Raw genomic sequence first — 12,231 nt, forward strand, 5'->3', positions numbered from 1 at the left:
CATTGAAAGACAGGGTCCTGAAAAAGGGATGTTTCTTTTTTTGTGATTCTGGGACTTTTCTAAATGTTGTCATTTTCGAGACATTAAAAATGAATTGAAGGTTTTGCAAATGGACAAGGCTGTTTCTCAGCCTGACAACCTTCTAGAGCCACATAACTCATCGTGCACTATCGACTTAAGGTTTCTAAAGTTTCAAAGATCTAGGTCTGATGGTTATTTGATAGTTCGAACACAGGTAACTATTGCAGGCTCTGTGTGTCTGTAAGCCTCACACTGTGTCACTCCACATTGACTGTGTGTGAGTACAGATAATCACAGAAATCACGTAGAGCTCCGAAACCCTCCTTAATGGATTCGCCTGAAAATGTAACCATCACCAGACGGACGTTGTACAATTTCTCGTAAATTACGATAGATAAATGGCTGGTTCTATTTTTCCTTACACCGTAAGTTTATGTACTTTGACGTGAAGTGGTGAAATTAGTATTATATATTAATTATTATATATGTATTACTGTTTTTGACCATTAATTCCAGAAAATGGGCCTGAACTCAAAGAGTGTTGTGGCCTCAACGCCATCTTATTTATGGGCTAAAAGCACATTTGGCCAAACCTGTGCTCACCGAGTTTCGCATTCGAAGTCTTTTCCATTTACGAGAAACGGCCATGTCCGTTTGATGTTTTGTCCATTTGCAATAAGCAGCCAGTTGCCATCTGGTGGAATTTTCCAGTACAGCGGAAAAATGTGAAAACTTTACAACGCCGAAACCAAATGCCCAGAGATCCTTTTTTTCCGGGCCCTGGGGGACGATCTGGGGCCGTAGGACTATTTCAATAACATCCACAGACGGCTAATAAGGGACATTTGCAAGATGGAGATTCTCATCAACTATACGGGAAATGCCACTCGCATCCCTTATGTAGGTAAATCTATTGTTGTGACACGTAAAGGAATTGGCACCTTACCTGACTGTACTGAAGCGAGGTGAGCTGTGGTGCTGTACTAGAAGGGTTGTAGTGCTTAAATACCACAGGGATGTTTCTAAATGTAATGTCTAGGGCCTATAATAAAACTCTGCCACTAGTCTCCACCTCTGAGTCAGACCAGCCCTGGCCCAAGAACGAGCCACCACACTTCTTACATTTACATTTAAGTCATTTAGCAGACGCTCTTATCCAGAGCGACTTGACTTTTCCCAAGGAAAAGGTACACCGTTTAAGCTCTTATTCGATCCAAATATATTTAAAGTCATATGCTATTGAGCTCTCCAAAGCATGATGTAATATTCAATAGTTTATCTTTCTGTATTTTGACTACAAAGGGGGTGTCTCGCCTCAAGTTCTTCAAAACATTGTAGGTTTTTAAATGTTCTTATTCATTGCCACAGTTAATGTGAGTATACATAATCATTATTTTGACATTTAAGGTACATATACATATTATTTTGATAGTTAATGTGTGTGTGTGTGTGTGTGTATATATATATATATGTTGGAGCTCAAGAATTTCACTGTACTCTAATCACACCTGCAACACTGTACACTGTAATAACACCTGCAACCCTGTAATAACACCTGTAACCCTGTAATAACACCTGTAACCCTGTAATAACACCTGCAACCCTGTAATAACACCTGCAACCCTGTAATAACACCTGCAACCCTGTAATAACACCTGCAACCCTGTAATAACACCTGCAACCCTGTAACCCTGTAATAACACCTGTAACCCTGTAATAACACCTGTAACCCTGTAATAACACCTGCAACCCTGTAATAACACCTGTAACCCTGTAATAACACCTGCAACCCTGTAATAACAACTGTAACCCTGTAATAACACCTGCAACCCTGTAATAACACCTGTAACACTGTAATAACACCTGTGACCCTGTAATAACACCTGTGACCCTGTAATAACACCTGCGACCCTGTAATAACACCTGTAACCCTGTAATAACACCTGTAACCCTGTAATAACACCTGTAACCCTGTAATAACACCTGCAACACTGTAATAACACCTGTAACCCTGTAATAACACCTGTAATAACACCTGTAACACTGTAATAACACTTGTAACCCTGTAATAACACCTGTAACCCTGTAATACCACCTGTAACCCTGTAATAACACCTTTAACCCTGTAATAACACCTGCAACACTGTAATAACACCTGTAACCCTGTAATAACACCTGTAATAACACCTGTAACCCTGTAATAACACCTGTAATAACACCTGTAACCCTGTAATAACACCTGTAACACTGTAATAACACCTGTAACCCTGTAATAACACCTGTAACCCTGTAATAACACCTGTAACACTGTAATAACACCTGTAACCCTGTAATAACACCTGTAACCCTGTAATAACACCTGTAACACTGTAATAACACCTGCAACCCTGTAATAACACCTGCAACCCTGTAATAACACCTGTAACCCTGTAATAACACCTGTAACCCTGTAATAACACCTGCAACCCTGTAATAACACCTGTGACCCTGTAATAACTGGTGCCACCAGTAAGTACAGATAGTAGTGTAAATTCCCTCGCACGGTCCCCGCAGCCGGACAATTTTGCTTCTGGAAAGAAATGCTTTCGGAATACTGAACCAGTGTCGATCATTCAGGAGTCAGAAACGTTCAACCGGTTCTCCCCATTAAGCAACGAGTCAGAGTTGGAGGCAGAGCCTTCTCAGGTCTCTCTTTCACACACTACTGTGTGTTATATTATTTATATTATATATTATATTATTATACTGTGTGTGAGCCGCGGGGACACACCCACAAACTCTACCAAGCCTGGCCTGCTGAGGAGTGACGGACTCCATCCTAGCTGGAGGGGTGCTCTCATCTTATCTAGCAACATAGACAGGGCTGTAACTCCTCAAGCTCCACAATGAGATGGCCTGCACCCTGTCAGCCAGCCTGCCAGCTTGGAGTCTGCCACTAGCACAGTCAGTGTAGTCAGCTCAGCTATTCCCATTGAGACCAGGTCTGTGCTTCGATCTAGGTTGGGCAAAACTATACATGGCGGTGTTCGCCTTAATAATCTCACTGAAATAAAGACCTTCTCCATTCCTGTCATTACTGAAAGAGATTATGATGTTGCACATCTCAAAATAGGGCTACTTAATGTTAGATCCCTCACTTACAAGGCAGTTATAGTCAATGAACTAATCACTGATCATAATCTTGATGTGATTGGCCTGACTGAAACATGGCTTAAGTCTGATGAATTTACTGTGTTAAATGAGGCCTCACCTCCTGGCTACACTTGTGACCATATCCCCCATGCATCCCACAAAGGCGGAGGTGTTACTAACATTGAATTGTTTTTGGTTTGTTGAACAAGCATGGGAAACAGTGTTTAAAACTTTTACAATGAAGATCTGTGAAGTTATTTTAATTTTTTTACGAATTATCATTGAAAGACAGGGTCCTGAAAAAGGGATGTTTATTTTTTTGCTGAGTTTACTCTTGTGATTCTGGGACTTTTCTAAATGTTGTCATTTTCGAGACATTAAAAATGAATTGAAGGTTTTGCAAATGGACAAGGCTGTTTCTCAGCCTGAGAACCTTCTAGAGCCACATAACTCATCGTGCACTATCGACTTAAGGTTTCTAAAGTTTCAAAGATCTAGGTCTGATGGTTCTTTGATAGTTCGAACACAGGTAACTATTGCAGGCTCTGTGTGTCTGTAAGCCTCACACTGTGTCACTCCACATTGACTGTGTGTGAGTACAGATAATCACAGAAATCACGTAGAGCTCCGAAACCCTCCTTAATGGATTCGCCTGAAAATGTAACCATCACCAGACGGACGTTGTACAATTTCTCGTAAATTACGATAGATAAATGGCTGGTTCTATTTTTCCTTACACCGTAAGTTTATGTACTTTGACGTGAAGTGGTCAAATTAGTGCTGTATTACTGTTTTTGACCATTAATTCCAGAAAATGGGCCTGAACTCAGAGTGTTGTGGCCTCAACGCCATCTTATTTATGGGCTAAAAGCACATTTGGCCAAACCTGTGCTCACCGAGTTTCGCATTCGAAGTCTTTTCCATTTACGAGAAACGGCCATGTCCGTTTGATGTTTTGTCCATTTGCAATAAGCAGCCAGTTGCCATCTGGTGGAATTTTTCAGTACAGCGGAAAAATGTGAAAACTTTACAACGCCGAAACCAAATGCCCAGAGATCCTTTTTTTTCCGGGCCCTGGGGACGATCTGGGGCCGTAGGACTATTTCAATAACATCCACAGACGGCTAATAAGGGACATTTGCAAGATGGAGATTCTCATCAACTATACGGGAAATGCCACTCGCATCCCTTATGTAGGTAAATCTATTGTTGTGACACGTAAAGGAATTGGCACCTTACCTGACTGTACTGAAGCGAGGTGAGCTGTGGTGCTGTACTAGAAGGGTTGTAGTGCTTAAATACCACAGGGATGTTTCTAAATGTAATGTCTAGGGCCTATAATAAAACTCTGCCACTAGTCTCCACCTCTGAGTCAGACCAGCCCTGGCCCAAGAACGAGCCACCACACTTCTTACATTTACATTTAAGTCATTTAGCAGACGCTCTTATCCAGAGCGACTTGACTTTCCCAAGGAAAAGGTACACCGTTTAAGCTCTTATTCGATCCAAATATATTTAAAGTCATATGCTATTGAGCTCTCCAAAGCATGATGTAATATTCAATAGTTTATCTTTCTGTATTTTGACTACAAAGGGGGTGTCTCGCCTCAAGTTCTTCAAAACATTGTAGGTTTTTAAATGTTCTTATTCATTGCCACAGTTAATGTGAGTATACATAATCATTATTTTGACATTTAAGGTACATATACATATTATTTTGATAGTTAATGTGTGTGTGTGTGTGTGTGTATATATATATATATGTTGGAGCTCAAGAATTTCACTGTACTCTAATCACACCTGCAACACTGTACACTGTAATAACACCTGCAACCCTGTAATAACACCTGTAACCCTGTAATAACACCTGTAACCCTGTAATAACACCTGTAACCCTGTAATAACACCTGCAACCCTGTAATAACACCTGTAACCCTGTAATAACACCTGCAACCCTGTAATAACACCTGCAACCCTGTAATAACACCTGTAACCCTGTAATAACACCTGCAACCCTGTAATAACACCTGTAACCCTGTAATAACACCTGTAACCCTGTAATAACACCTGCAACCCTGTAATAACACCTGTAACCCTGTAATAACACCTGTAACCCTGTAATAACACCTGCAACCCTGTAATAACACCTGTAACCCTGTAATAACACCTGTAACCCTGTAATAACACCTGTAACCCTGTAATAACACCTGTAACCCTGTAATAACACCTGCAACCCTGTAATAACACCTGTAACCCTGTAATAACACCTGCAACCCTGTAATAACACCTGTAACCCTGTAATAACACCTGCAACCCTGTAATAACACCTGTAACCCTGTTTTATTTTTTTATTTTTTATTTCACCTTTATTTAACCAGGTAGGCTAGTTGAGAACAAGTTCTCATTTGCAACTGCGACCTGGCCAAGATAAAGCATAGCAGTGTGAACAGACAACACAGAGTTACACATGGAGTAAACAATTAGCAAGTCAATAACACAGTAGAAAAAAATGGGCAGTCTATATACAATGTGTGCAAAAGGCATGAGGAGGTAGGCGAATAATACAATTTTGCAGATTAACACTGGAGTGATAAATGATCAGATGGGCATGTACAGGTAGAGATATTGGTGTGCAAAAGAGCAGAAAAGTAAATAAATAAAAACAGTATAAAAACAGTATGGGAATGAGGTAGGTGAAAAAGGGTGAGCTATTTACCTATAGACTATGTACAGCTGCAGCGATCGGTTAGCTGCTCGGATAGCTGATGTTTGAAGTTGGAGAGGGAGATAAAAGTCTCCAACTTCAGCGATTTTTGCAATTCGTTCCAGTCACAGGCAGCAGAGTACTGGAACGAAAGGCGGCCAAATGAGGTGTTGGCTTTAGGGATGATCAGTGAGATACACCTGCTGGAGCGCGTGCTACGGATGGGTGTTGCCATCGTGACCAGTGAACTGAGATAAGGCGGAGCTTTACCTAGCATGGACTTGTAGATGACCTGTAATAACACCTGTAACACTGTAATAACACCTGTAACCCTGTAATAACACCTGTGACCCTGTAATAACTGGTGCCACCAGTAAGTACAGATAGTAGTGTAAATTCCCTCGCACGGTCCCCGCAGCCGGACAATTTTGCTTCTGGAAAGAAATGCTTTCGGAATACTGAACCAGTGTCGATCATTCAGGAGTCAGAAACGTTCAACCGGTTCTCCCCATTAAGCAACGAGTCAGAGTTGGAGGCAGAGCCTTCTCAGGTCTCTCTTTCACACACTACTGTGTGTTATATTATTTATATTATATATTATATTATTATACTGTGTGTGAGCCGCGGGGACACACCCACAAACTCTACCAAGCCTGGCCTGCTGAGGAGTGACGGACTCCATCCTAGCTGGAGGGTGCTCTCATCTTATCTAGCAACATAGACAGGGCTGTAACTCCTCAAGCTCCACAATGAGATGGCCTGCACCCTGTCAGCCAGCCTGCCAGCTTGGAGTCTGCCACTAGCACAGTCAGTGTAGTCAGCTCAGCTATTCCCATTGAGACCAGGTCTGTGCTTCGATCTAGGTTGGGCAAAACTATACATGGCGGTGTTCGCCTTAATAATCTCACTGAAATAAAGACCTTCTCCATTCCTGTCATTACTGAAAGAGATTATGATGTTGCACATCTCAAAATAGGGCTACTTAATGTTAGATCCCTCACTTACAAGGCAGTTATAGTCAATGAACTAATCACTGATCATAATCTTGATGTGATTGGCCTGACTGAAACATGGCTTAAGTCTGATGAATTTACTGTGTTAAATGAGGCCTCACCTCCTGGCTACACTTGTGACCATATCCCCCATGCATCCCACAAAGGCGGAGGTGTTACTAACATTGAATTGTTTTTGGTTTGTTGAACAAGCATGGGAAACAGTGTTTAAAACTTTTACAATGAAGATCTGTGAAGTTATTTTAATTTTTTTTTACGAATTATCATTGAAAGACAGGGTCCTGAAAAAGGGATGTTTATTTTTTTGCTGAGTTTACTCTTGTGATTCTGGGACTTTTCTAAATGTTGTCATTTTCGAGACATTAAAAATGAATTGAAGGTTTTGCAAATGGACAAGGCTGTTTCTCAGCCTGAGAACCTTCTAGAGCCACATAACTCATCGTGCACTATCGACTTAAGGTTTCTAAAGTTTCAAAGATCTAGGTCTGATGGTTCTTTGATAGTTCGAACACAGGTAACTATTGCAGGCTCTGTGTGTCTGTAAGCCTCACACTGTGTCACTCCACATTGACTGTGTGTGAGTACAGATAATCACAGAAATCACGTAGAGCTCCGAAACCCTCCTTAATGGATTCGCCTGAAAATGTAACCATCACCAGACGGACGTTGTACAATTTCTCGTAAATTACGATAGATAAATGGCTGGTTCTATTTTTCCTTACACCGTAAGTTTATGTACTTTGACGTGAAGTGGTCAAATTAGTGCTGTATTACTGTTTTTGACCATTAATTCCAGAAAATGGGCCTGAACTCAGAGTGTTGTGGCCTCAACGCCATCTTATTTATGGGCTAAAAGCACATTTGGCCAAACCTGTGCTCACCGAGTTTCGCATTCGAAGTCTTTTCCATTTACGAGAAACGGCCATGTCCGTTTGATGTTTTGTCCATTTGCAATAAGCAGCCAGTTGCCATCTGGTGGAATTTTTCAGTACAGCGGAAAAATGTGAAAACTTTACAACGCCGAAACCAAATGCCCAGAGATCCTTTTTTTTCCGGGCCCTGGGGACGATCTGGGGCCGTAGGACTATTTCAATAACATCCACAGACGGCTAATAAGGGACATTTGCAAGATGGAGATTCTCATCAACTATACGGGAAATGCCACTCGCATCCCTTATGTAGGTAAATCTATTGTTGTGACACGTAAAGGAATTGGCACCTTACCTGACTGTACTGAAGCGAGGTGAGCTGTGGTGCTGTACTAGAAGGGTTGTAGTGCTTAAATACCACAGGGATGTTTCTAAATGTAATGTCTAGGGCCTATAATAAAACTCTGCCACTAGTCTCCACCTCTGAGTCAGACCAGCCCTGGCCCAAGAACGAGCCACCACACTTCTTACATTTACATTTAAGTCATTTAGCAGACGCTCTTATCCAGAGCGACTTGACTTTTCCCAAGGAAAAGGTACACCGTTTAAGCTCTTATTCGATCCAAATATATTTAAAGTCATATGCTATTGAGCTCTCCAAAGCATGATGTAATATTCAATAGTTTATCTTTCTGTATTTTGACTACAAAGGGGGGTGTCTCGCCTCAAGTTCTTCAAAACATTGTAGGTTTTTAAATGTTCTTATTCATTGCCACAGTTAATGTGAGTATACATAATCATTATTTTAACATTTAAGGTACATATACATATTATTTTGATAGTTAATGTGTGTGTATATATATATATGTTGGAGCTCAAGAATTTCACTGTACTCTAATCACACCTGCAACACTGTACACTGTAATAACACCTGCAACCCTGTAATAACACCTGTAACCCTGTAATAACACCTGTAACCCTGTAATAACACCTGTAACCCTGTAATAACACCTGCAACCCTGTAATAACACCTGTAACCCTGTAATAACACCTGCAACCCTGTAATAACACCTGCAGCCCTGTAATAACACCTGTAACCCTGTAATAACACCTGCAACCCTGTAATAACACCTGTAACCCTGTAATAACACCTGTAACCCTGTAATAACACCTGCAACCCTGTAATAACACCTGTAACCCTGTAATAACACCTGTAACCCTGTAATAACACCTGTAACCCTGTAATAACACCTGTAACCCTGTAATAACACCTGCAACCCTGTAATAACACCTGTAACCCTGTAATAACACCTGCAACCCTGTAATAACACCTGTAACCCTGTAATAACACCTGCAACCCTGTAATAACACCTGTAACCCTGTAATAACACCTGTAACCCTGTAATAACACCTGTAACCCTGTAATAACACCTGTGACCCTGTAATAACACCTGCAACCCTGTTTTATTTTTTTATAACACCTTTTAATAACACCTGTAACCCTGTAATAACACCTGCAACCCTGTAATAACACCTGCAACCCTGTAATAACACATGTAACCCTGTAATAACACCTGCAACCCTGTAATAACACCTGTAACCCTGTAATAACACCTGTAACCCTGTAATAACACCCGCAACACTGTAATAACACCCGTAACCCTGTAATAACACCTTTAATAACACCTGTAACCCTGTAATAACACCTGCAACCCTGTAATAACACCTGTAACCCTGTAATAACACCTGCAACACTGTAATAACACCTGCAACCCTGTAATAACACCTGTAACCCTGTAATAACACCTGCAACACTGTAATAACACCTGTAACCCTGTAATAACACCTGTAATAACACCTGTAACCCTGTAATAACACCTGCAACCCTGTAATAACACCTGCAACCCTGTAATAACACCTGCAACCCTGTAATAACACCTGTAACCCTGTAATAACACCTGTAACCCTGTAATAACACCTGCAACACTGTAATAACACCTGTAACCCTGTAATAACACCTGTAATAACACCTGTAACACTGTAATAACACTTGTAACCCTGTAATAACACCTGTAACCCTGTAATAACACCTGTAACCCTGTAATAACACCTTTAACCCTGTAATAACACCTGCAACACTGTAATAACACCTGTAACCCTGTAATAACACCTGTAATAACACCTGTAACCCTGTAATAACACCTGTAACCCTGTAATAACACCTGCAACCCTGTAATAACACCTGCAACCCTGTAATAACACCTGTAACCCTGTAATAACACCTGTAACCCTGTAATAACACCTGTAACACTGTAATAACACCTGTAACCCTGTAATAACACCTGTAGATAACACCTGTAACACTGTAATAACACCTGCAACCCTGTAATAACACCTGCAACCCTGTAATAACACCTGTAACCCTGTAATAACACCTGTAACCCTGTAATAACACCTGCAACCCTGTAATAACACCTGTGACCCTGTAATAACTGGTGCCACCAGTAAGTACAGATAGTAGTGTAAATTCCCTCGCACGGTCCCCGCAGCCGGACAATTTTGCTTCTGGAAAGAAATGCTTTCGGAATACTGAACCAGTGTCGATCATTCAGGAGTCAGAAACGTTCAACCGGTTCTCCCCATTAAGCAACGAGTCAGAGTTGGAGGCAGAGCCTTCTCAGGTCTCTCTTTCACACACTACTGTGTGTTATATTATTTATATTATATATTATATTATTATACTGTGTGTGAGCCGCGGGGACACACCCACAAACTCTACCAAGCCTGGCCTGCTGAGGAGTGACGGACTCCATCCTAGCTGGAGGGGTGCTCTCATCTTATCTAGCAACATAGACAGGGCTGTAACTCCTCAAGCTCCACAATGAGATGGCCTGCACCCTGTCAGCCAGCCTGCCAGCTTGAGTCTGCCACTAGCACAGTCAGTGTAGTCAGCTCAGCTATTCCCATTGAGACCAGGTCTGTGCTTCGATCTAGGTTGGGCAAAACTATACATGGCGGTGTTCGCCTTAATAATCTCACTGAAATAAAGACCTTCTCCATTCCTGTCATTACTGAAAGAGATTATGATGTTGCACATCTCAAAATAGGGCTACTTAATGTTAGATCCCTCACTTACAAGGCAGTTATAGTCAATGAACTAATCACTGATCATAATCTTGATGTGATTGGCCTGACTGAAACATGGCTTAAGTCTGATGAATTTACTGTGTTAAATGAGGCCTCACCTCCTGGCTACACTTGTGACCATATCCCCCATGCATCCCACAAAGGCGGAGGTGTTACTAACATTGAATTGTTTTTGGTTTGTTGAACAAGCATGGGAAACAGTGTTTAAAACTTTTACAATGAAGATCTGTGAAGTTATTTTAATTTTTTTTAACGAATTATCATTGAAAGACAGGGTCCTGAAAAAGGGATGTTTATTTTTTTGCTGAGTTTACTCTTGTGATTCTGGGACTTTTCTAAATGTTGTCATTTTCGAGACATTAAAAATGAATTGAAGGTTTTGCAAATGGACAAGGCTGTTTCTCAGCCTGAGAACCTTCTAGAGCCACATAACTCATCGTGCACTATCGACTTAAGGTTTCTAAAGTTTCAAAGATCTAGGTCTGATGGTTCTTTGATAGTTCGAACACAGGTAACTATTGCAGGCTCTGTGTGTCTGTAAGCCTCACACTGTGTCACTCCACATTGACTGTGTGTGAGTACAGATAATCACAGAAATCACGTAGAGCTCCGAAACCCTCCTTAATGGATTCGCCTGAAAATGTAACCATCACCAGACGGACGTTGTACAATTTCTCGTAAATTACGATAGATAAATGGCTGGTTCTATTTTTCCTTACACCGTAAGTTTATGTACTTTGACGTGAAGTGGTCAAATTAGTGCTGTATTACTGTTTTTGACCATTAATTCCAGAAAATGGGCCTGAACTCAGAGTGTTGTGGCCTCAACGCCATCTTATTTATGGGCTAAAAGCACATTTGGCCAAACCTGTGCTCACCGAGTTTCGCATTCGAAGTCTTTTCCATTTACGAGAAACGGCCATGTCCGTTTGATGTTTTGTCCATTGCAATAAGCAGCCAGTTGCCATCTGGTGGAATTTTTCAGTACAGCGGAAAAATGTGAAAACTTTACAACGCCGAAACCAAATGCCCAGAGATCCTTTTTTTTTTCCGGGCCCTGGGGGACGATCTGGGGCCGTAGGACTATTTCAATAACATCCACAGACGGCTAATAAGGGACATTTGCAAGATGGAGATTCTCATCAACTATACGGGAAATGCCACTCGCATCCCTTATGTAGGTAAATCTATTGTTGTGACACGTAAAGGAATTGGCACCTTACCTGACTGTACTGAAGCGAGGTGAGCTGTGGTGCTGTACTAGAAGGGTTGTAGTGCTTAAATACCACAGGGATGTTTCTAAATGTAATGTCTAGGGCCTATAATAAAACTCTGCCACTAGTCT

The sequence above is a fragment of the Oncorhynchus keta genome, unplaced genomic scaffold, assembly GCF_023373465.1.
Source record: "Oncorhynchus keta strain PuntledgeMale-10-30-2019 unplaced genomic scaffold, Oket_V2 Un_scaffold_6048_pilon_pilon, whole genome shotgun sequence".
In the NCBI taxonomy this organism is placed as follows: Eukaryota; Metazoa; Chordata; class Actinopteri; order Salmoniformes; family Salmonidae; genus Oncorhynchus; species Oncorhynchus keta.